This window comes from Emydura macquarii, unplaced genomic scaffold (assembly GCF_026122565.2).
Source record: "Emydura macquarii macquarii isolate MOO-44397 ecotype Brisbane River unplaced genomic scaffold, CSIRO-AGI_Emac_v2 contig_1146, whole genome shotgun sequence".
Classification (NCBI taxonomy): Eukaryota; Metazoa; Chordata; order Testudines; family Chelidae; genus Emydura; species Emydura macquarii.
In genome coordinates, this window is record NW_027131283.1 from 17,966,964 (window position 1) to 17,992,856 (window position 25,893).

General features: G+C 42.6%; 1 long non-coding RNA gene across 1 annotated transcript; it reads right to left on the reverse strand.

Annotated features, from left to right (window-relative positions):
- Positions 1 to 1,973: 1,973 nt before the first annotated feature.
- On the reverse strand, positions 1,974 to 7,078 carry LOC137152225 (uncharacterized). Its single transcript, XR_010919492.1, has 2 exons — positions 7,049 to 7,078; positions 1,974 to 2,428 (listed from the first exon to the last, which is right to left on the reverse strand). It is a non-coding gene; the product is annotated as an uncharacterized lncRNA (long non-coding RNA).
- Positions 7,079 to 25,893: the final 18,815 nt, after the last annotated feature.

Sequence of the window (25,893 nt, forward strand, 5' to 3'; positions counted from 1 at the left end):
GTGTTGCCAAGTATGTATTTTTTGGATGAAAAAAAGTTTTAGCCAAAAAATTTCACCTAGCTCTAATTTCAAGTTCTATGCACTCTTCAGGTGAAGGGACCTATGCAAATTCAAAGTGTTCTTTATTGTATGGTACAAGTGTTACAGTAGATGGGAGAACACAAGGCCAAATTTGCAACTGGCCTCCACCTTTCTTCTACATCTGCACTTACAAGTCATCTGAAAACACAACGCCCACATTTGGGAAGAGGAGAGACATATGGGAAGTGACAGAAGGGATATACAAAGCTGGCATTACTATCTAAGAGCAGGGGACAGGTCAAGGAAATATTCATGTTGAAAACATGCAAATTTTAACTGAGAGAGATTGACATTTGTCCAAGAGAAATGTTGGAAAATGAAATAGTTTAAAAAACCCACCAGAAATTACATGTGATGGGTACTACTAAGATGGTAACCCTGTAAAAGACTTGTAATTACTACATTACTGTATAATGTTTCTCTAAACAAAAGCTCTTCTGATCTTTTGTCTGATATTCACATGGCAAGGATTTGTAAATTTAAACAATTAAAGAAATAGTTTAAAAAAAAAAAAAAGACCATGTTGGTCTGAAAATTGAGCCTATTAGTTGTATTATAAAGTGACTGATATTTGAGGACAGATTTAAAAGATGTTATTAATTCCTGCCTTTTCTATTCAAACAAACATTAATATTTTGCATTTATTTTCAGCCTGCCCACAGCATGCAAGTGTATAACAAGAGACTTAACCATTGTTTTCTGTAGGTTTCATACCACACGCACATACTTTAAGAGCTAAAAAAACATGTTTGCACATGCATTAACAGTAATCATATCTTCCAAGATGCTGCATACCCTCAAGTTCTGAGGACTTCAGTGGCAGTTGAGGTCACAACATTTTATAGGCACACTCAGCATCTGGCAGGATTAGGCCTCAAGAGATGAATCACTGGTCAGGTGCAGGATTTAGTGCACATTATAAAATGGGCTGGTTAGTACATTCTTTAATGCATATGTGAATACACACAATAGAATATAATCTAATTACAGTGGGCCAAATCCTGCCATCCTTATTCAGGCCCCATTAAGCAGAAACACAAGCATGAATTTAAATCCTTCTCTGTTCAGCAAAAGCCTTGCTTTAACCTATGCTTAGTTCTATTAAAATCAATAGGTCTTAAACATGCTTTAAGTCAGGGACATGCACAAGGGGGGTGGGGGGGCAAGCACAGGCATGGAACTCCCCCTCCCCCACCCCAATAATAGTCAGGGGCACAGACATCCTCTAACCCCAGGGCTGGGGCAGGCACAGGAAGAGCAAGCTTGGGTTGGGGTGGGCACAAGACAGAACAGGCCCCATAAAAAGAGGTCCAATTTAAGTTTCTGCACGTGCTCCTATTTTAAGTTGTGCACATGCTCAAGCAATTTGCTGAAATCAGGGAGTCAGTCCTTGACTACTTTGAGAACTCCCACTAATTCATTGGGATTTTGCCTGAGGAAGTTCTGTGGCCAGATTGTGATGCTGCCTGTGCAGCCATGCAAGAGAGCAGGGGGGGGGTGTAAAACACACCTTTACTCCATTGAGCCAGCTACCTGGACCATGGAGAGCAGCTAGGGGAGGAGAGACAGTCTTTGCAAAGACTGTTATGACCTTTGCCCCATACAACATGGTGGGGATTGGGCAGAGCCTTGGCTCCATCCTGCAAATGTACTGCTTAGTGCACAGGCTGGAAAAAGTAGGATACCCTGTGCCTGGTCTATGCCAAGTGTATTTCCCTCACAGAGCAAGATGGAGCCCACACAATCTACCTTCTAACATGCTCCAGGAGCAGCTCAACAGTTCACTGCCCCTTGCTCCTGGCATAGCTACTCTTGTACCCTGTATAAGCAATGCAGGCTTTTACTTACGCTGTTCTAATCTCTAGTTTAAAAACCACAAACAATTCTCCAACTTTAAGTACTCTAAACAGATTTTATATAGCAGAATACATACACTCCATATGGAAAGAGTGCTTTTTCCTATGTGTGTCAGTAGGAAAAAAAAAAACAAAGAAATTCTTTCCTGAATAAGGACACACACTGGAACATTTTAAAACTATACATGTGATTAACTCTCTGTTATTATTGGCTTAGTAGTTATCAACTATAACCCCAGAGCCCCCTTAAAGCAAACTGCCATTCTTTAATTTTGTATTGTGAAAAACCCAACAGCACATTAAAAGTTAAAAAAAAAGTGGGGGCAAAGCAAAGTCAATGGGCTGAAATTCCTTTGACAGATGTAAAGGTCTTGATGACAGTTATTTTCCAGGTCTGCAGCTCAGCCATCATGCCTCTGAATGGTTTCCCACATCAAGTGTTTGAAGAAGCGGTCGACGTGTCACTGATCTGAGGTCCATTGCCTGGTCTTCTTTAAGGACAAGGTAGAGGGAGAAGGAAAAGGTGATACTGATAAGGGAATCAGAACATGACAACATTTGGTTCAAACCATGATTAGATGCCCTTGCCATGACTTAATATACAACTTGGGGTTAGAAAGGGACAATGTAGGGTGAAGTGCAGTCACAAGAGGGATAGCTTCTGTACTGAAGAGCAGAGGACATGCAAAAAGAAAAAAAAAATCAGATCTTGTTACCAATGGCTAAAACCAGGTGCATCCGTTTAGTATCTGATTATTCTCCTGCAGTGATAATACGTCTTAGATGATGAATTGGCTTTCTTCCCTCTCTGATCTATAGCTCTTCCTACATGTGCTCACAACCAGCTTTGGTTAATGAGGAGGGAGGACCGAGCATGAAGAGCATTAAAGACATGTTTGGTAGCCCCAGGGCTACATCACACTTCACTTTTACTTTGCATAGATCAGTAAATAAATCACAACACTGAGGACTGATAAACAGTAGGCAGAAAATTGAAACTGCCACAAAATTGCAAGCAAAACGTACAAATTTTACATGTATGCTTCACATATTTCACAGTATTGAACAAATGACTCTGAAAACCTGCACCACTACTCTTTTCAGCCAATATTCTTTTTTTCAAAGGTCAGTCACTTAAGGTCCCAATTGCCATCCTTGGTATTGCTTCATTGTCTGCTTATCAACCTAAGGGCTGAATATAGTCCTAGGGAGTCCAACCGAATTGAAAAGACAGGGAGACTTTAGAATGCTGAAGGAATTCAGGGGCAAACACTTAACATTTCACTCAAGTGCACTATCACAATTATACACCCCTTCTCCCCCCCTCCCCGGGCAAAAACAACTACTATAGAGTAGGATATAGATTGTTCAATAAGAATCTACTGTTCCACAGTGCCATTGGTTGCCTGGTTCAGACTCCTATGTCTAGCTTGTGTACAGTCTATCATAGATAAGGCCCTACTAAATTCACAGCCAGGAAAAACATGTCACTAACTGAAATCTGGTCTCCCCTGTGAAATCTGGCTTTTGTGCTGTCTTCAGAGCTGGGTGCCCAGCCAGCACCCGCCACTCTCTGGCTGCTCAGTGCAGAAGTAAGGGTAGCAATACTATAACCCTCTTACCACAATAGCCTTGCAACCCTTTTGGGTCAGGACCCTCAATTTGAAAAATGAGGATTTAAAAGCTTTACATGTTTATATATATTTAAATACATATTCATACTTTGACACGGAACTTCAAGGTATTTAAATTGCTATGACTGAAATTTACCAAAACAGACTAGGTGCTGCCAAATTCAATCATAAATAACCATTGCAATGCCCCTTTGTTTAAGCTATACCATTGGTAATGACTTCTGAAGGAAGCTAGCACCTAAGGACACACATAGGGATGGTTTTTGCTACCACTGAAGTCAATACAAGTTTTGCCACTGTGTGAGCAGGATCAGGTCATAGTGCCCTCTGCCAGCTGATCCTACAAGTGGCAATAGCAGGACTCGCCACAGGTGCTTTTCATTCACTAGATGCTACAAGGTACATGTGCACTCTGGTTTGGGGAGCAGGGTTGTTCTTAATGCTAGTTACTTCCTTCAGCCATTCTGCAAGTCCTCTGGTTTTCAGATAATGTGTCAAATTCTGAAACTCCCCCCACCCTTAGGTGTTTTCTTTGAATGAAGACTTCAGGATTTGGCCCATTAATAATATTTATTGGTTGTCTATTTGTGGTTGACATCTTAGATATCTCACACAAGACAGTAAGAAAAAACAGAAAATTATGCCCCACAAACCCGTGGTCACAGAGGCAATATATAAACAACGAGAGTCCTGTAGTACATTAAAGACTAACAAATTTAATTTCTGCTGGCATAAGCTTTCATGGGCTGTAACCCACTTCGTGAGCTGACAAGGTGGGTTACAGCCCACGAAAGCTTATGCCTGCAGAAATTAAATTTGTTAGTCTTTAATGTGCTACAGGACTCTCGTTGTTTTTGCTGTATACACAACAACATGGCTACCCCTCTGGAATATATAAACAGTTGCCCTTGCGTCACTGCAAGCTCCAACTAGTCCATGCTTTTAGAGGATGAGGAGAACTGTATGTAAGGAGACAGCAAATAAGGGTAAGAAGGATGGTCTAGTGGGTAGGGCACTGGATTGGGTCCTAGAAAGCCTGAGTTCAAGGCCTTGCTTAACTGCAGCCTTCCTGCATGACCTTGGGCAAGTCACCTATCTACCCTGTGCCTTAATTTCCAATGTAGAAATCTAGTCCCAGTTTAAATTATCTCACAGGGGTGTGAGAGGCTAAAATCCACTTATTGTGAGGTGGTCAGACACCACAGTGGGGAGAACCACAGAAGTACTTATTTAGAAAAGGATCCAACAGGACAGTCTGGTGCCTGCCAAGTCATCGGATTGCAGCACCTTGCTCATCTCTGAAGAAAGCAGTCAGAGGTAGCAGAAGTGTGGTGACACTGCGACAGCCTGGGAGCAAAGCAATGCCTCACTTTGTCTTCTATTGAGATAGTTGAAATTGCCCAGAGAATGGCTGTTTTAACTGTGTCAGGCTCTTGTCAAATCTGTGATTCCCTAAATTATGATCACCCAGACTAGAGTTCACAATGAATGGAATTAGATCCATGCTCAGGGGAAGATCAAAGCGTGGGCTTTATCCTTTCCCTCACTTTTCAGATTAACTTTATGGCCCAAGAGGAGTCTTGATAAAACAGATTTTACCACAATGTAAATCACAGCTTTGGATGTACAAGAAATGCCATGCTCAAATGTCAGCAGCCAGGTGGTTAAAGCTGCTGCTACTTTTGGCTGCACAAACAGCTGAGAAGAATGTTGTGTTGAGCTGAAGTGATTGAGATCAGCAGGAATTTGGGTCTGGAGTGTGGCTGTGACAGGGAGAATCTATGGCTCCAAGTTTCCTATTCTCCCCCGCCTCCCCCGCCATGGGATCCTGACTCACCATTCATATCCATGTCAAGGAAGAAGTCAAAAAGGAAGGAAAAGGGCAACAAAAGGCCTAGGACAGAAAAACATCTTCCCCCACCCCCAAGTAGTTTAAGTAATATACACCTTCATTTGCACTCCCAGGATCTGCAAAGTCTTAAAGTGCATTCAGTATCACTACTCAACGGAACCTCATTTCAGGCTCATTTTCCTTCATCTCACAGATTCTGCCCCCAAAACATAGGACGTATTTATAACCCAAATGCTGAAACAACCAGACAGATGTCTTCATCAGAATCCTCCCAACTAGTTAGCACCTTTGCTGACATTCTCAACAGAGGCCAAGGACTGAATGCCCCTAGAGGTGAATCCTCTGCGTCAGAATTGAAGCACATTGGCAGGGCAGTGAAAGGAATCTGGTACTTCTGCGTCTCATGTTATTTCTGTTCTGTGGATAAGCGGAGGACGTCATACCCCCAAGGCTGTCCATACACCAATATTTAAATCGTAACGTCTTTATTCTTCGTTCATATACTGCCTCGCACAATGGGTCCTGGTTCATGCTTGCGGCTCCTATGTGCTACTGCAATACAAATTTGGAAATCCATATGAACATTTTAAAAACTTTAACATGCTGAATCAGAATGCTGCTGTCATTGCAAGTGTTATTTGCCTTAGACAAATGAATTGTACAGTTTCCTATACAAGTAATTTTCTAGTTTATTGGGGGTCTTCATCTCATATTTGGTCTTGGGAGGCAGGGATTACACTATCATGTGTGTGAAGAGATTTTAATAATGACAGTATGTAGCTATGACATGTGAGAACAATACTAAAGACTCTTCAGTTAACTAAGTTTTGGTCTTTCCCTGCCAGACGTGTTTTAAGCCATATCCTTTTGTCCATGTTTCACTTTGTCCCAGAAATAGCAGATTCCTGCGCTATTTCTTCCTCCAAATGCTCAGTCCCTGTGACAGACAGACAGACAGACCCTCCCCTATCTATGATGGACTATGGTCTCTAATTGCAGGCCTGACTCCAGAGGAGAGGAGAGGAGGAGGACAGCTGCTGGGCCACAGGTTTGCAGTAGCTAAATGCACAGCAAGAAGCTCATCAGCTCCTCTGACTGTTGCTGAAAGTCAAAACTGAGCCAATCTGCTCCAGCACATCAGTAGGTGAGACAGCAAAAAGGAGCAGAGAGAAATGAAAGATCAAAAAGAGGGACAAATATTTGCTGTATCTATGGAAACTAAGACTTTAAGCCAAGCCTCACTTCTGCCTCCCTGATCCCAAGGTGGCCTCCTGACCTCTTTTCAGCCGGGCCCCAGCCCAGATGTTTCTCCTGAAGGAAAGAGCCCAGACTTGCCTCCTGCTCTCTGCTTGACAGCATACTGAGACTCCTTTTGGCAGAGTAAAAATAATCAGAGTACCACCAGCAAAATCTAATCCTTAGAACACCAAAAAAGTGAGGGTGACAACAGACTGAAGCGCCTACAAGTCCAAGTAAAATTATGCCACACGTTCTCCAGAGATGCACATTCAATTTCCTGTGCAAAAGGCCTAACATGCATGTTTTGGAAACTGCAACACCAAAATACAAAGTGAAGGTGAAACCAATACAAACCACAAAGCATAGAATAATGTGGTAATACTTACCAGGTGCGTGGCTAGAAGAAAACATTTTAAAGAACCACAGGAGTAGCCAAATCTACAAGCAGGGTAAAATAAATCACAGTTGGTTGATATGATATTCAATGAAAATGCATGTAAACAAATCTTGAGAAAGGACGGAAAACTTAGACATGAACCTGAACATAAATCTCATCTTGCAACATGCCTGAACTTTGGAGAACTTTGAATCTAGAGCTGGATCCAAATTCTGTGCTCCAGATTCATCTCTACTTAAAACTAACAAGAGCCAAATCCTCTAGCAAGTACAGCAAGGGAGTGTCAAAAAGGCAGGTGTGAAACAGATGATAAATGACATTGATACTAGCCTCATTTTGCACAATGATCGTTTCAAAAATAAGCACAAGATTGACCAATCTGACAATCCTAAGCAAACGAGGGAAATGCAGTCTAGAAGAAATTACTATAAAGTGGATGAAAGTGGTTGAAAGACAATACTCAAAGCATAGTTGTCAATGGTTCACTGTCAAACTTAGAAGTTGTATCTACTGGGGTCACACAGGGGTCTGTCCTACGTCTGGTAGTATTCAACGTTTTCATTCATAACATGGCTCATGAGTGGATAGCATACTTATAAAATCTGGATGACATCAAGCTGGGAGGGGTTGCAAACACTTTTGAGGACAGGATTAGAATTCAACACAACCTTCACAAATTGGAAAATTGGTCAGGATGAAATTCAGTAAAGAAAGGTGCAAATTACTACACTTAGGAAGGAAAAAAAATCAAATGCACAACAAAATGGAGAATAATTGGACAAGTGGTAGTACTGCTGAAAAGGATCTGGGGGTTATAGTGAATCACAAATGGACTGGGTGCTGACACTGTGATAGCTGTGAAAGAAGCTAATATTCTGGGATATATTAACAGAAATGTCCTATATAATGCATGGGAGGTAATTGTTCTACTCTACTCGGCACAGGTGAGGCCTAAGCTGGTATACTAAGTCCAATTCTGGTGCCACACTTTAGGAAAGGTGGACAAAGCATAGAGTCTATAGAAGAAGAAGAAAAAAAAAGGGTTTAGAAAACCTGACCTACGAGGAAAGATTAAAGAACTGGGCATGTTGTGTCTTAAGAAAAGAAGATTGAGGGGGGGACCTGATAAGTCTTCATATATATTAAGGGCTTTTATAAAGAGGACAGCAATCAGTCATTCTCCATGTCCACCTTCTTCATGAAAATAGGGGCAAGAAGCGATCTGCTTAATCTGCAGCAAGTGAGATTTAGGTTAGATATCATAAAAAAAATTTTAAAAAAATCTAGCTAGGGATATGCTATCCCCATCACTGGACGTTTCAACAACAGGTTGGACAATTACCTGTCAGGGATGATTTAGATTCATTTGGTTCTGCTTCACCACAGCAAGCTGGACTAGATTACTTCTCAAGGGCCCTTCCATCCCTAATTTTCTAGGATTCTATGACATCTCTAGAAAGAATGCTTGTCTAGAACACCCCCCTAAAGTTAAGGTGTAGTGAGTAGTAAGGACAAGAATGGCTTCTACTTCAGATAGAATCAATACTAGCATATACCAATAGCACCACAGTGTTATTAGGATAGGAACGTATTAACGCAAGGAATAACGCAACTCGTTTCACAGCTCACTTTAAAGGTACATCTATGTTTGAACTAGGGGGGAGGGGAAGGCAATTTCCAACTTGGGTAGATGGATGTGTGAGAGTTTTTTTTTGTTTTTGTTTTTAAATCAAGCTAGCATGCTAAAAATAGAAACGTAGCAGTGATGGCAAGGGTGGCAGGACAAGCTAGCCATCCAAATACATACCTAGGTATTTTACTCCTGGTGGCTAGACATTCCCGCCACTTGTGTCTCCATGGCTGTGCTTCTATTTTTAACATGCTAGCTCAAAATTCATGCACATATGTAAGTCTACCAGAGTGGGAAGTTACATCCCCAGCTCACATGTAGACATACCCTGAGGCTGCGTCTATATTACATACTGCTGGCAGAAGCATGTAGGGTTTGTGTAGCTACACACCATAGCATAAAGATGGATGCGTCCCACTGCAGCATGTAGCTACACCTGTCAGTGGAAGGCTCCGGCAGGGTGAGGCAGCAAAATACCACGTTGCTAATATGGCACAGCTTGGGCCAGTAGAGATCATGCAAGGCATGTACATCCCCATACCCTTCAGGCATGCCTCTACTCCCCTCAGCATCTACTCTGCTATTTATACCAGTGCTTTTTCTACCATGGTCTTTCCCCAGCCTACTCCGGAACACTTTCTAGGTTCACTCTTCTCTCAGGGCACTCCGCTGCAATCCCAAACAAAAAGGAACAAATTCAGACCAACTTCCACCCTCTGCAAGCCTGGCTTTTCAGACCTCGTAAATTCCCCTAGCTGTTCCTCCACTGAACACGTCCCAGAGCACTCTCCCTGGAAGTCCAGATCATGCCTTTTTATCCAGGCTGATCACTGGAACCTGCTCTACACTTCCAGAGGCTGCTTTGTCTTTCTCCTAGCCTCCTGCCAAACATTTCTATTTAGGAGAGGATCCCAGAACCAACTTCCCTTTCTGGGCATTGTCCTTGACCCTCCTCATCTTTCTCCTCCCATCCCACAGAAAGACTGCAGAGTTTTCCCCATATAGCCTTTTTCTGCCCTGTTTTCTTCACTTATACTCCTCTCCTAGCCCCTCCCCAGTTGGGCTTCATCACTTAAGCTTGGCCAGCCCCCGAGGGGCAGCCCAGGATGCTATCTGGCCTTTCAGGCCCACATTAACAGGGTCTGTATGGGGTACACCACCACCACACTAGTGTCTACCATTGCCTTTTATGTCACACCTGCTCAAACAGTGTGACTGTCACCTTGTGGTGACTCGATCACAAAGGAAGTGAGCCTTAAAACCACTACAGCTGTAAAAATCTCCTTTAACTCAAGTAATAGAACTTCTGTTTCTAGAACGCAGTAAGTTGGGCTCCATCCCAACCCCTGTAGCTATAGGAGTGCAGCATGACTGATAAATGACAGCTGCCCTGATTTTCCTGTGAATCAAGCTTTTTTGGGGTTGCGATATGCACAAAAATGAACAGGGTTGTGCCAATTGATACCTAGAACATTCCCTGAAATTTCTATATTGATCAGATGTGGTGTTCCAAACTTTTCACTATAGACAATCAGATGAATTGCCTTTGAATTGAGTGTTAGCCCTCATTTTGCTTGGTCAATGACCAGCCTCAAAAGAACACGAACAAAAAGATAATGCTGTTATGGACATTTTAAAAAACCCACACATGAAAACCTATTCCCACTGATGTCAAACAGGGCCAAATTTGACCCTTCATGGAGAAGAAAGATCCGTCCTCCAGCCTGTTCTCAAATCCAGACCTGAGAAGAATATTTTATATTCAGTTTAAGTGTCCTCAGCTGTGGGCCTAGAGAAATATGCAACAACATGCATAAGATTTTTATAAGCTCTCACTGATCATTTTGGAATTTGATCACTTAAAAATCTAACTGAAAAATTGTAGTTAACACATGCATAACCCATGTTATTACACTGTGGTGCTATCTAGTGATGGAGCATGTATGGCAGTATACGAGTCTAACTCAAAACAGCAAACCTCATTCTTCAGCTCAAAACAGTAGACACTCAAACTTTTCCCTTTAAAGATCCCTGATTCAATCCCTGTAAGTGACCCATCCACATGTTTTGCTAAGTGAGAACATTGCAAATTCCTGATAGGTGTAGGCAGAATAAAACCCGTAGTTCATCAAGAAATTCCTAAACAAAAACTGAAGCATGTAAATAAGATTGAAGCCTGATAATCTGATTTAAAAGCACAGTGCCAACTAATGATGAAGTAGTTGGCTGCATTTATCATTCTAGTATTAATTATTTGTATCATTATAGCATCTTGGATCCCCAGTCATGGATCAGGTCCCTATTGTGCTGTGTACATAAAACACAGAAAACAAAAACAAAAATAATCTCTGCCCTATTAGTAACCCACTGGTCTTCACAAATCTCAAATTTTTGAAAAATATTCTACTTAGTGATCATTATGGTTTCATATCTATCTATCTATCTCCATTCACAAGGAAAATCTTACAAGAAGGGGGGTTTCTTGAGAGCTCATCTGGTCATGTTGCTTATTCCTCACTTGGAGTTATAATCCTATTTGTGACATCAGAGTTGGTTGATAGATTGATATAATACAGAATTGTGACTAAGCAGCAAAAGCAATGAACTCAAAGATATGTCATTGCACCCTTGACCTCCAATGTCACAAGTAACAAAAAAGAGACGATTTAATAGAAAAAACCATGCTAGAAGTGACATACAGACAGAACTATTCCCATACAGAATGTTTTCATAGCTTCCTGAGAAGACTTGTTTGATCCTTAATTCAAATGTTATTGCTGATTTGGTGCAAATCAAGATACACATCTGTGTGCTTGTTCTAAGGAAAGCGTTGGGCCTGTACCAATGGACACTAGAGGATTCATAGAGGTGATGCATTCACTGTAAGGGCAGAGTACCAACAAAACATATTCCTCCTGATACTCCAGAGAGTTCTCAGAGAGCTGCTGTGCTGTGCCTAGTGGCCTGAGATAAACCACCCTGTATTTCAGTCCTTCATAACCCCTTTCTGAAGTCATCTATACCGTGTGTTCCACCCTCACATCTCATCCAGATAAGCCTGCAAAAGTAACAGGTGCACACCAACAGTCACAAACAGCTGCTTATAACGAGCTATGTCTTCACAGCCTTTATGAGGACACCATTCAATTACATTGATTTGAAAAGCTACTGTGCATGCACACACACGCAACAGCCTGGGATGGAATACATTTAATCACTTGCTTAATACCTAAATCCACTACATCACTTTATAAACAAAACAGAAAATCTTCCTCTGTAGGAAAGCACTCCCCAGCTTGAAGTGGTTTCCATTGTCTACAGGTTTTACAGTTTTGTTCAATGGCTTTCAGCACCCCCACTATGAAAATTATTCCAACACCACCGCAATAGGATGGAAGCCCGTGAAGCCTATATGGCTTTAGCAGACCCCAGGTACTTATCTCAAGATGAGAGAGTAATTTCATGGTAATAATTTGTTTAAAGCGTTGCTGATTGCTTCCTATTTCTCCCTAGTTAAATGTCTTTTACATCTTTCTACTGTTGCTTTTATATGAGCTGCTATGGCAATTACCCTGCAGGAGGTTGTTTAGACAACAGACCCTTTCATCTGACTGCGAAGGCTGCACAGGACACTACTGAGACCTGAAAAGATCCTTTTCATATTTTTTCCTTCCTTTCCTTACAAAAAAAATACTGTCAGTAAATTGCTATGAGAAAATTATGGCTATTCTTGCAGGGCACACATTAGATCACAACTTCAGCAGAGGCAATTTACAGTTCATAAATTTTCTACTAATTTGAATCAAACTTTAGAAAGGCAATAAATGCATGCTGAGATTGTTTGGATACCAAAAGTCGCCATTTTCACTGGAGAACTATTTCGAGATATTGTCAAATGGTCTTTAAAAATACCAAATGAGTTCTATATTTCACCAGCAAATCTAGCATTTACGGAAGGTAGAATTTAGCATGCATAATTCTGGGCATATTTGGGAAAACACCTACAGGGATTATGGCAATCCAAAAAACCTGTTTTTTGTTCCCCATCCTTCTGTCCTCTAGCACCAGCCCTAAGTCTCACCTATCTGTTTTTCTTATCTACCCAGGATGGGCCTGACCCAGGATGTTCAGATCCAAATTCAAACATCCCCAGTGTTTGAGAGGGCTCAGGAGAGTTTTGGTTTGGCCAATTACAAACAGCTGCAAAGTTTCTGTCTATATCCCAACTTCCTTCAAAGTTTTCTTCTGCATATCAACTGACCTCTCCTTGTGTGCCAAATACCTGCAGGCAATCAGCCCAAAGGCACTGATTCAGTGAAGAGTGAGAGAGATAGACTGACAGCAATCAGTAGCAATGGAATTTAAAAAAAAAAAAAGTCATACAGGGAGCTTTAGTGATTACCATAGTTAAGAATGCACAACAGTTTCTATTATAATCTTGTTGTCAGCCAATTTATATATGGGAAAAATGAAAAAAGGTGGTAACTGGTTACCAACCTCCATGTAGAGCTACTTAGGGAATGTTCCTTTTCTACCAAATTTGTATTATATAATCTGAATAATGAGATTTCTCTTAAATATATTACCACTACTGAAATGCATATGGAAAATTCATGAAGGAGTCTTACTAATAGAGCAATATGGAAAATGAGCCCATCACACATTGTCAGTCACAGCTTCCTATTTTTACATACAACCTGTAGTACAGTCCCATTGACAGCTTCTAGTTGTACATTTACTTTGGGCCAAGATCATATATAGATATATGCAACATCTTCAAAAAACTATTATTTCCTGCCATCCTGAGCCAGGGATAAAAAGGACAAAATATTGTAGCATTTTTTGATAATTCTAGGGTGCTAAAAATATTAAACTATCATATAACTTATTAAATGGCAGGTAATCTCAGTTTTCTAGAACATTCAGTATCATGGCATTTCCACCACTGCTTATCTTCCATCAGTGTAACACAATGGCAAAATTCTCTCATTTGTCCCTGTGACAGGATATACCAGGCTTTCATGTCCCCCTGTTGGAGGCCCCATAGTCCTACCACATCCCCGGAAAGGAGCAGTGAAGGTGGGTCATCCAGGCCTGCCTATAGAGGCTGCATAGAAGCAGCCATCAGACCCCAGGTGGCTCAGATTAAAAAGGAGCTGCAGGGCTGAGCTGATGAGATCTGGTCTAGGACCAGAGGAGCAGGGAAGGGTGCTGGTCAGAGGAGCCTGAGAGAGAGTCAAGACAGGTTTGGGTGGCATTTGCATTCAATGAAGAGGAAGAGGATCAGAGAACTTCAGTCTGAGGGAAAAGGTGAAACAAAAGGAGTTATGTGGGAAAAGGCCCAGGGAATAGCAGCAGCAAACTGGAGGCAGCAGCATGTGCCTGTGTTGGAATCCTGAGCAGTCAGCAGGCCCAGGTTCCCCCATCAGCAAAGTGGTTTAAGGCCTGAGCCAGCAACAAGGTTCCTTTACACACCTGAACAAACAGCTGAATTTAGAGGGCCCAGAGATGGGACTAAAGACCCTGGTGAGGGGAGGCAATTTGTTGAACTCTTTGCTACCCCGGAAGGGGTCCAGTTTTGATTGTGTGACTTGTCCAGAGGGCGCAGCCACCAAGCAAGGTCAGCAACATGGGGCACCAGGGCAGGAAGGCCAGCAGTACTACATCCAGTCACTAGGATGCACTCTGTAGGCAAGTGCCCACACCACAGTCCCTCACTGAAAACTACAGCTTGTTTCAGATGGGTGCTACATTATTAGCTGGAAAATGTAGTATTTCTACCTGTTGCATCAAACTTGTATGGAAGACAAGCGTCCTTCTACACGTGCAGAATTCCATTCTAGTTTTCATCTGCATCTCTGAACACAACCCTGCTAAATAAATTCCTTAAATTTTAACAAGACAGATATAGAAGGTGTGTACACTAATCTAGAGGAGAAGAATGCACTTATCACATCTGTTACATGCAGCTTGACCTCAGATATAGACTTACAATGCAGTTCTCTCTAATGAGTTTTATCTTGCTACTAAAATCCCAGATGTGCTTCCTTCTGACTTAGACTGAGTCTATGAATAAGAGACCATCATGATTTAGTCTGACCTCCTGCACATTCCAGGCCTCGGAGCCTCACCCACTCATGTCTCTAATAGACCCCTAATCTCTGGATAAGTTACTGAAGTCCTCAAATGAAGCTTTAAAACCTCAAGTTAAAGAGAATCAACCATTTATACTAGTTTAAACTTGCAAGTGACCTGGGCCTTATGCTGCAGAGGAAGGTGAAAAACCCCCTGAGTCTCTGCCCATCTGACCCAGGGAACAATTCCTTCCTGGCCCCAAATATGGCACTTTGACCCTTAGCGTGTGAGTGAGATGCACCAGACAGACACCTGGGAAAAAATTCTCTGTAGTAATTCATCCCTCCTCATCTAGTGTCCCATCATCAGCTGTTTAGGTGGTAACTGAGGATTTTGCAAATATCTCCAACAGGAAATAAGGGCTAAGAACAACTGTGAATTTCCCTGTAAGTTACTCTTATATGCTTGTTTCACACAAGTATGAGCAGGTCCTGTATAAGAACTGTCTATCAAGCTAGTGAAAAGTGATAACCAGAACTAACAGTATTATGCACTTAGCATAACAGTTCACTCCTGTAACATTATCTACATGGGTACATAAATTGCTCTCAACTACTCCAAGTGTTGTTGCTTGCATTTTCTTTCCCAATACAGTCAGTAACGATATACTTTCTAGTGTTTGCAGATGCACACATACTTTCTAGTCTTATGGAGACAGAACTGCAGCTAGAAAGGGACAAAGTGACTTTATAAGATCTGCTAAGCTATGTTGATAAAAGAAAGCAAAGTAATATTTACTTGCCTGAAGTACATTGACTAGTGGAGAATACAAATTAAAACCCTGAGATTTGTGAATGGACACTGCACAGGCTAAACAAAGAGGAAACTTGTCTATTCACAGATCTCATATTAATTTACGTGACAAATTCTACAAGTTCTCCACTTCTCTACAATTAAATTTGATATTAAAATTTCCTCAACCAACAAACACTCAATATATATGTTTAAATAACCCATGACACTATCCACATTCCACATGAAAGCTCTGCACAGTAGCACTCTACAGTCAAAGCAAGTTCATTTTTTAAATAAAGGGGGGGTTTTATTGCAGTTAGTCCATCCATTTTATACAAATCAGAACCACCACCATTGCCAAAATACATTCAACTTGTTTATTCATCTTAGACATTAGCGTGAAGTTTTTAAAAGCAATCAGCATTGACTTAACTCTGTTCCTTCCAAAGTCCAATGCTAAGCACTTCTGAAAATTATTTTCTGATATCTTGGTTAATTATAACACCCCTGTCCAATAGGTGTGACACTTTCCCCGGGGTATCCAGGGTTGTAAGGCACCTTGCCACCACCTACCCCAGCGTGAATAAGGCCTGGTCTACACTGATAATGCAGGTCAATGGAACGCAGCTTCCATCACCCATAAAGTATCAGTCTGCACCAAACAGGTCAGTTCCGCTGACCTAAATAGCGGTAAAATTTGACTTAATAAAACCACCTCCGCATGTGGCGTAGCACTGAAGTCATGTTCTGTGGGTCAAATAAGCATCTGTAGGCAGAGCACAATGTAAATAGACATCATTGGCCTCCGGGAGGTATCCCCTAATGCTCTGTTTTGACCATTTTGCACCTTCAGTCTGCTGCACTATGGTCATGTAAACAGGAAATAGAGCCTTCCCACAAGCCCCGGGAAATTTCGAATTCCCATTTCTTGTTAGGTCAGCATGGAGAGAGCTTGCAGCACAGCTGATCATGGCAACAGCACGCCCCAAACACGCTCTAGTCTGGAATCAACCTAAGGTCTTGGATCTCATCAGTCTGTGGGGCAAAGAGTCTGGCTCAGCTCTAAGCCAGCAAAAGAAATTTGGATAGCTAAGAGAAAAGTCTCGAGGCATGTTGGAGAAGGGACACAACGGAGACATGCAGCAGTGCTGCGTTAAGATCAAAGAGCTGAGGCAGGCTAATCAGAAAACTAGGGAAGCTAACAATCATTCTAGTTCCTCACCAAAAACGTGCTGCTTTTACGGGGAGCTGCATGCAATTCTTGGCGGAGACCCCACTACTATGCCACCACGCAGTGTTGATACCTTGGGAGAAGCTAAGGCCAGGATGAATGAGGACAAGTCTGTGGCCGAGGAGGAGGAGAACAGGCAAGTGGTGTATCCCTTCTGCCTGAAAGCCAGGAGCTGTTTGAAACACAGCAGTAGCCCACCCAGATGCAGGAAATCGTGACTGACCCGGATGAGGGGGAAGGCACAGCTCGTGAGTATGTACTGCAAATTGCATGTGTTTGGTTATATCCCTAGTCCATAATCTTGTACCATCAGGAAAAAGTGTTGTGTGTGGTGGTGGGGCTGTGATTCCTTGTACTTGGTGTGCTTAAGCATGGGGTTCACCCTAGAAAAGATTATTTATGTGCACAGGGAATCCTCCCTGCATATCTCTAGGAAGCTTTTATGCAGGTATTCTGCAATCCTTTGCAGAAGGTTTCTTGGGAGGGCAGCCTTATTTCTTCCACCGTGATAGGTCACGTTCTCCCACCACTCTATTAATTGTGCAGGCATCATGGCGGAACACAGCATAGCAGCACAAGGGCCAGGCCTGTAGCCGGGTGCTTGCAGCAAATCCTCCCTTGTTCCTGTGTGACCCTCAGCAGGCTGACATCACTTATGGTTATCTAGGTAAGATGGCACACATTTACAGTACCCGACCAAGTGTGTGTTTTGCCTCAGCCAGGGATGGTTCTTGGTTCAGCATACTGCAAGTCCCTAAGCAGGACTTTGTTGTTATGGGACTCTGGCATCCTCAAAGGGGTTCCCGTTTTTTCCTCCAGAGCCACTTAACGCCCACCCACCCTCACCCTTTCTACCACCTGTTAAAAGCCTGATCAATCCATGCTGCTCTAGGGAGTATGGACTTGTGCAGCATGGGCACTGGGGATTTCCCTAACATAGATGCACTAGCCCCTTACTTACCATGGCTGGAAAGGCACTGACCCCCTGCAATAGTTACACAATGGTATGCCGTTCTAGCCTTCCCTTGGGAGGACTAAGGGAAGTTATTTATAAGTTGGAACATTGTTAATGCATCCCATGGACGAAAAGCAAAGGGTGCCTTGTGTTTTGCTTCCCTTACAGTGGGCAACATGGTCGTCACACCATCCCATACTCCTGCAGAGTGCCTGTTGCAGATAATAAAAATTCTGAGTTAATACACTCTTTCCTAGCCCCCACCCCCAAAGTAGTCTAGGAGGAAGTTGAGCAGGGTGCAGTACATGCTCCTCTCCTTGCCAGTTGAGGGGAGCAGAAAGAGGCAATGGCCCCTTTAAGGAGTGGGGATGTGTGGTTCTTTCATGTGTGCACAGCCAAAATGGGCTCTGTATCCCCTCTCAGGCCCCACCCAATGCATGTGGAAGTTCAATTATCTTCTTTTCTCCCCCCACGAAGGATCACTAATAAAAAAGTACTGCTTTACAATTCATTGCTGTTTATTTATTGATAACAAGTGGGTTAGTGGGAAGGAGGGGAACTGGATCAGTGGGAGATGGGTAGGGATGTGAAGTAAAAGCACAGCACAGCTAAGCAATGCACGTTACTGTTGTGTCTCGTTGCAAAAGCAGTTTTTCAATTCTTCCCTGAGGCGCAGTGCTCTGCCATTGGCTCTCAGCGTTGCAGTGGCATCTGACTGCTCAAAATTTGCAGCCAGCCTATCTGTCTCCACAACCCAATGAGACCTTCTCCCCCTTTGTCTCACAGACATTATAGAGTACACAGCAGGCAGAGATAACTAGTGGGATTTTTTTTTCCCCACTGAGATCTAACCTAGCGCACCTTTAAGTGTCCAAAATGCACCTTCCACCACCATTCTGCACTTGCTGAGCCTCTTATTAAAACACTCCTTCTTGCGGTCCACGTGCCTTGGGTAGGGCTTCATTAGCCAGGGGAGCAAGGGGTAGGCAGGATCCCTATTTCAACATTCAATATTTATTTTTTGGTCAGGGAAGAAAGTGCCCACCTGCATCTTTAAGAGACCTGAGTTCCTAGAGATGCACATGTTATGTGCCTTTCCTGACCACCCCACACTGATATCAGTGAAGCATCCCCTGCGATCCACAAGGGCCTGCAACACCATTGAGAAGTATCCCTTTTGATTTATGTACTCTGTGGCCCGATGGTCTGGGGCTAAGATAGGGATGTGTGTGTGCGCCATCTGTGGACCCGCCCAGTTTGGGAACCCCACTACAGAAAAGCCTTCCACTATGTCCTCCACATTTCCCAAAGTCACTACCCTTCTTAGCAGAGGTCTATTAATGGCTCTGCACACTCATATCACAGCTGCTCCCATGGTGAATTTACTGATTCCAAATTTATTCCCAACTGACTGGTAGCAGTCTGGCATTGCTAGCTTCCACAGAGCGATGGCCACTCTTCTCCACTGTCAGAGCTGCTCTCAAGTGAGCATTCTTGCATTTCAGGCCTGGAAAAAGCTCTCCACAAAGTTCTGCAGCCACTGCTCATCCCACACCTTCATAATGATGTGATCCCACCTGTCACTGCTTTTTTTCCCGGATCCAGAAGTGGTGCTCCACCAACGGCAGATGGTGCATGACAGCCTGAAGTGAACAGGAATTGTTTTGTTCTATGGCTTGTAACAAGGCGGCCTCAATAACATTGCAATTTTCAGCACTGCGGCTTCTGTCTCGCCCCCGAAAATACTGCAGAATAAGTGGTGAGGTGTTTGTGATGCTCACAATAGCGCAGAGTTGAGCAGGCTCCATTCCTCTCAGGCAATGGTGTGAGCATGACAGAGAGTGAAGTGTTTGAAAAAATGGTGCAAAAAGGCCATCATCCATTTGGACTGGGACAAGAAGGGAGGGAGGGAAGGGAGTACGTTGCATCACGGGACGACGACAACCTTCCCAAAAGCCTATTCTGAGACTACCCACAGTGCACTTCTTGATTGTCGACTAGAGCACGGCTATTGGGGATGCAATCCCCCAACGCAGTGAGCATGGTGTGTTCACGTTCCTGTGAGACTTCTAAACTTCAGCAGGTGAAAGTCGATTTAAAACAAATCAACTTCCCTCTGCAGTGTAGACATACTCGAAGTCTTGTCCGTCCCCGCTGGGAACAGCTCCCTGAAGCCACCAGCCTCTGGCAACAGAAACATGGTCTTCCAGGCCTCTGCAGGCCCTGCTCTCTGTACTGGTTAGAGATAGGCACATACCTGCCTCCAAGTTCTGAGCATCCCCTCTGGAATGCCCAGAGCCTGTTTCACTCAGTCACAGAACTCTCTATTCCCAAAGTAATAGTATACACCAGCTTGCAAGATTCCACTTTATTATCTATGTGTTTTTAAATAAAGTGCTATCTATAAATTAGTGAAAACAGGAAGAAATGTATTACTTTATTTATTATTAATTTATTGTTAGTACTGAAATTCAAGTGATAGTGAGAATATTGGAAACCAATTGTTACATATAAAACAAAAATCATAAGTTTAAGATCTAGAAAAGTGTTAACTCACAAGACATTCACCTACCCCAAGTCCTTTTTCAACCAGTTTGACTGAGATCCCTTATCCTTGTCCTCTGAAGGACAAACGGGATTCAACTGCACCCCAAATTCATTTTTTAATCTTAACCAGGATTACCCTTGCTGTTTTGGGGGTTCCTCCCCCCACAGGATTAGCAATTTCCTGAGACTGCAAATAGGCATCCATTGTGAACCATACAACAGTTAATTTGCACATGGCCAGCCAAGTCTATTTCTCTCACTTCCTGTAAGAATAAGTGCATTGCATGGTGACTTGTGTTAAGTCTCAGACCTAGAGAATGTAATTTTCAGTATTTAGACGTAAGACTTCACGTATTTTCTGTACATACCTCTTACAATGATTATGACCAGTGTGACAGTTTTCATTGGAGACCTTACATGACTTTTTTGGTGTACTAGTAAGTAGATGCCAGATCCAAAGGATTCCTGTAACCTTTATGTACCTCTTTGCCTGGTGGCATCAAGAGGTCCTCATGTCACCACATGCCAAACCAGAGCTTAAATAAGGCACCTGAAAAAACAGAGCCAGACCTGCCAATTGTGGGGGAGAGGCATTTGTCTGGGGCCTCAGCAATTTTAAAAGGGCCTATGCCATGGGCAGCAGGGAACGTTCCCACCCCCAGAGGCTAGGTCCTTCTCCCACCCGTGGCCCCATCCACACGCAGCCCCATTCCATCCCAGGCCCTGCCCCCTGCTGCTGCTGCTGCTGCCGCCGCCGCCGCATCCCTCCCCCCTCCCTGCTCAGCCCACCTCCTTTTTTACATCCTGCCACACTGCTTGGCCTCCCCACTACCATGTGCCTCCTCCCTGCTCACCTCCACCCCCCCCTGCAGGAGCTAGGGGGGTGGGGGCCATTGACTGTTCTGCCCTGGGGCCCGGAATTGCTGTCGGTGGGCCTGAACAAAGCACAGCAATTTGTTGAGCACCTATTCACACAAGTAGCCTCACTGACTTTCATGGTACTACTTGTGTGCTCATCAATGTGAGCAACAACTGTGCAGTCCACTCTTTCAAAATAAAATAGCCAATCATATCCCCTACTATAATATTAAACATAAGCAATGTCTATTCTGAAACAGACATTCAGCTGAAGAATTCTACATTCCACTCTAGAAAAGTAAATCTAGCCCAAAATTTCAGTCAGAATTGTCTGTCCATCCATTTCCCTCTGGGTTTGATGGTGTTCTGCCAAGTGGCATAAGAAAGGAGCCTTTACAACTTGAAGAGGTTACTTTTCTTTTTTACCAAACAGTTTGAAGAAGTTTCAAGAACCTATTTTCCCTTTTCAAGAGTGACTTATTCCCTCAGGAGCCTTAGGTCTCATTGAGAAGTCAATGCAATTTAGACTCGCCATGAGAAAACTTTCAGACATGCATAAGTGACTTAGGAGCCTAAGACCCATGTTCTAAAGTAACTTTGGAAGCAAAGGACACAATGAAAGTAAATGACAAGCTCTTAAGTGCCTCATTCACTTCAGCAAATAGGAAGGGGATTCCTAAATCACTTGAAATTATGCGCCAAAACCCATTTTTACCACATACGAAACTCCATAGCCAGTTATTACAATTCAGAGAAGATTCAAGCTTCCAAGCTCTTACTGCAGTTTGTTTGGCTCCCTGCTAAAAATAACATTCTTACAAATGTGTGTGCGTGCTTGCATTTGCTAGCTCAGTGTTGTTTATGCTGAAAACCACCTTGTATGGGGAAAACGTAATATGTCACATTCCAGTGGTATTTTTGGTAACGTGTAATTGTCTGCCAATAATTCTGAACATTGGGGCTACTGCAAATTATAAAAAAAAAGTTTACTTCCTCACCACAATTTCTCCAACACTACTTGGGAGGCAATCATTTTATAGCTCTGTCACGGAGTTCACTCACCACTGGGGCACCTCCTTGGGGCCTCATCGAGGGATCAACTTCTTTCCAGGTCAGATGCCCCCTTTCCAATAGTTGCTCACACCATAGCCCTCCTCACTCTACAGGACTTGCAGTGCTCCCTCTTTGTTCACCCAGATCAGCGCATATACCTCCCCTTCCATGGTATTAAAGTCCTACTCAACAAACTCCTCATGCCACCCTAAACAATCTTCCAGTCAAAGGCCTGAAGCTGGGCAGCTTTCCTCATATGGAAACTGATCCATCCCCCAATAATGTTGTTGTCCTTTTCTGTACCTTTTCCAATATATCTTTTTTGAGATGGGGCAACCAGATCTGCATGCAGTATTCAAGATGTGGGCATACCATGAATGTATAAAGAGGCAATATGATATTTTCTGTCTTATCTATCCCTTTCCTAATGATTCCCGATGTTCTGTTAATTTTTTTCAACTGCCACTGCACATTGAGTGGGTGTTTTCAGAGAACTAACCACAATAACTCCAAGATCTTTTTTGAGTGGTAATGGCTACATTTAGACCACCATCATTTTATATGTATAGTTGGGATTGTTTTTCAATGTGTATTACTTTGCATTTATCAACATTGAATTTCACCTGCCATTTTGTTGCCCAGTCATCCAGTTTTGTGAGATCCGTTTGTAACTCTTCACAGTCTGCTTAGGACTTAGGACTTAACTATCTTGACTAGTTTTGTATTATCTGCAAATTTTGCCAGCTCACTCTTTACCCCTTTTTCCAGATCATTTATGAATATGTTGAACAGTACTGGTCCCAGTACAGACCCCCAGGGGAACTCCTCTATTTCCTTCTCTCAATTCTAAAAACTGACCATTTATTCCTACCCTTTGTTTCCTATGCGTAACTAACCAGTTACCGATCCAAGAGAGGTCCTTCCCTCTTATCCCATGAGTTTTCTTTGCTTAAAAGCCTTTGGTGAGCAACCTTGTCAAAGGCTTTCTGAAAATCTAAGTACACTATATCCACTGGATCACCCTTGTCCACATGTTGTTGACCCCCTCAAAGAATTCTAGTAAATAGGTGAGGCATGATTTCCCCTTACAAAAACCATGTTGACTCTTCCCCAACAAATCATGTTCATCTATGTGTCTGATAAGTCTGTTCTTTGCTATAGTTTCAACCAATTTGCCTGATACTGAAGTTAGGCTTACCAGCCTATAATTGCCAAGATCGCCTTTGGAGCCTTTTTTAAAAATTGGCATCACATTAGCTATCCCCCAGTCATCTGGTACAAAAGCTGATTTAAATGATGGGTTGCATACCACAGTTAGTAGTTCTGCAATTTCATATGTGAGTTCCTTCAGAACCCTTTGGTGAATACCATCTGGTTCTGGTGACTTATTACTGTTTAATTTATCAATTTGTTCCAAAACTTCCTCTAATGACACCTCAATCTGAGACAGTTCCTCAGATTTGTCACCTAAAAAGAATGGCTCAGATTTGGGAATCTCCCTCACATCCTCAGCCGTGAAGACCAATGCAAATAATTCATTTAGTTACTCTGCAATAGCCTTATCTTCCTTGAGTGCTCCTTTAGCATCTCTATCATCCACTGACCCCGCTGGTTGTTTAGCAGGCTTTCTGCTTCTAATGTACTTAAAAATAATTTTGGTGTTTCTTTTTGAGTCTTTGGCCAGCTCTTCTACACATTTTTTTTTTGGCCTTCCTAATTATATTTTTGCACTTCACTTGCCAGAGTTTATGCTCCTATCTATTTTCCTCAATTGGATTTAACTTCCACTTTTTAAAGGATGCCTTTTTGCTTCTAATTGCTTCTTTTACTTTGTGTAGCCATGGTGGCACTTTTTTGGTCCTCTGTTTTTAAATTTGGGGTATACATTTAAATTGAGCCTCTATTATGGTGTCTTTGAAAAGTTTCCATGCAGCTTGCAGAGATTTCACTTTTGGCAGTGTACCTTTTAATTTCTGTTTAACTTCCTCATTTTTGTGTAGTTCCCATTTCTGAAGTTAAATGCTACCATGGTGGGTTGCTTTGGTGTCACCTCCTCCCCCCCAGGAATGTTAAATTTTATTATGTTATGATCACTATCATCAATCGGTTCAGCTGTATTCACCTCTTGGACCTGATCCTGTGCACCACTTAGGACTAAATCATGAATTGCCTCTCCTGTTGTGGGTTCCAGGACTAGATGCTCCAAGAAGCAGTCATTTAAGGTGTCAAGAAACTTTCTCTCTGCATCTTGTCCTGAGGTAACATGTACCCAGTCAATATGGGGATAGTTGAAATCCCCCACTATTATTGAGATTTTTTTATAACCTCTCTAATCTCCCTGAGCATTTCACACACTGCACCATCCTGGTCAGGTGGTCGCTAGTATATCCCTTCTGCTATATTCTTATTATTCAAACATGAAATTACTACCCATAGAGATTCTATGGTACAGTTTGGCTCATTTAAGATTTCACTTGATTCTATGCTTTCTTTCACATATAGCGCCACTCCCACACCAGTATGACCTATTCTGTCCTTCTGATATATTTTGTACCCTAGTATTACTGAGTCCCATTGATTATCCTCATTCCACCAAGTTTCAGTGATGTTTATTATATCAATATCCTCATTTAATATGAGGCACTCAAGTTCACCTATCTTAGTATTTAGACTTCTAGCATTTGTATATAAGCACTTTAAAAAATTGTCACCTTTTAGCTGTCTGCCATTATGTGATGTAATTGAATGGGACTCTCATTTGACTGTTTCTCATCAGATCCTACCCATATTTTATCATCTTCCATCATTTCCTCCTTACTAGGCTATGGAGAATCTCCATTAATAGTTCCTCCCTGAAGTGATGTCTCTGTCCGAACCGCATGCTCCTCCACACCTGTCAGCTTTCCCACAGTCCTTAGTTTAAAAACTGCTCTATGTGCCAGCAATCCAGTTCCATTTTGGTTTAGGTGGACCCCATCCTTCCTGTATAGGCTCCCCCTTTCCCAAAAGGTTCCCCAGTTCTTAATAAATCTAAATCCCTCCCATCTCATCCACACATTGAAAGCCTGCAATTCTACTTATCTAACTGGTCCTGTGCATGGAACTGGAAGTATTTCAGAGAATGCTACCATGGAGATCCTGGACTTCAGTCTCTTACCTAGCAGCCTAAATTTGTCCTCTAGAACTCTCCTATACTTCCATATATCACTGGTACCTACAGGTACCATGACCACTGACTTCTCCCCAGCATTACACATAAATATGTCTAGATGCCTTGAGAGTTCTGCAACCTTCACACCCGGCAGGCAAGTCACCATGCAGTTCTCCCAGTCATCACAAACACAGCTATGTCTCTAATGATCAAGTCCTCCATTACCGTTACCTGTCTCTTTCTAATAGCTGGAGTTCCCTCCCTCCAAAAAATATCCTCAGTGCAAGAGGATACCCCAAAATCATCTGGAAGGAGGTCCCAAATATGGCATCGATTCCCTCTGCTCCAGTTTGATGTTCTCTTTCCCTGAGATTTTCATCCTCCTCAACAGTACAGAGGCTCTCAGACCGGGGTGTTCTACTGTGTCTCCAAAAGTCTCATCTATGCACCTCTCAGTGTCCCTTAGCTCCTCCAGTTCAGGCACCCTGGTCTCCAAAACTCATTCGCAGTCTCTGAGGGCCATGAACTCCTTGCACAAA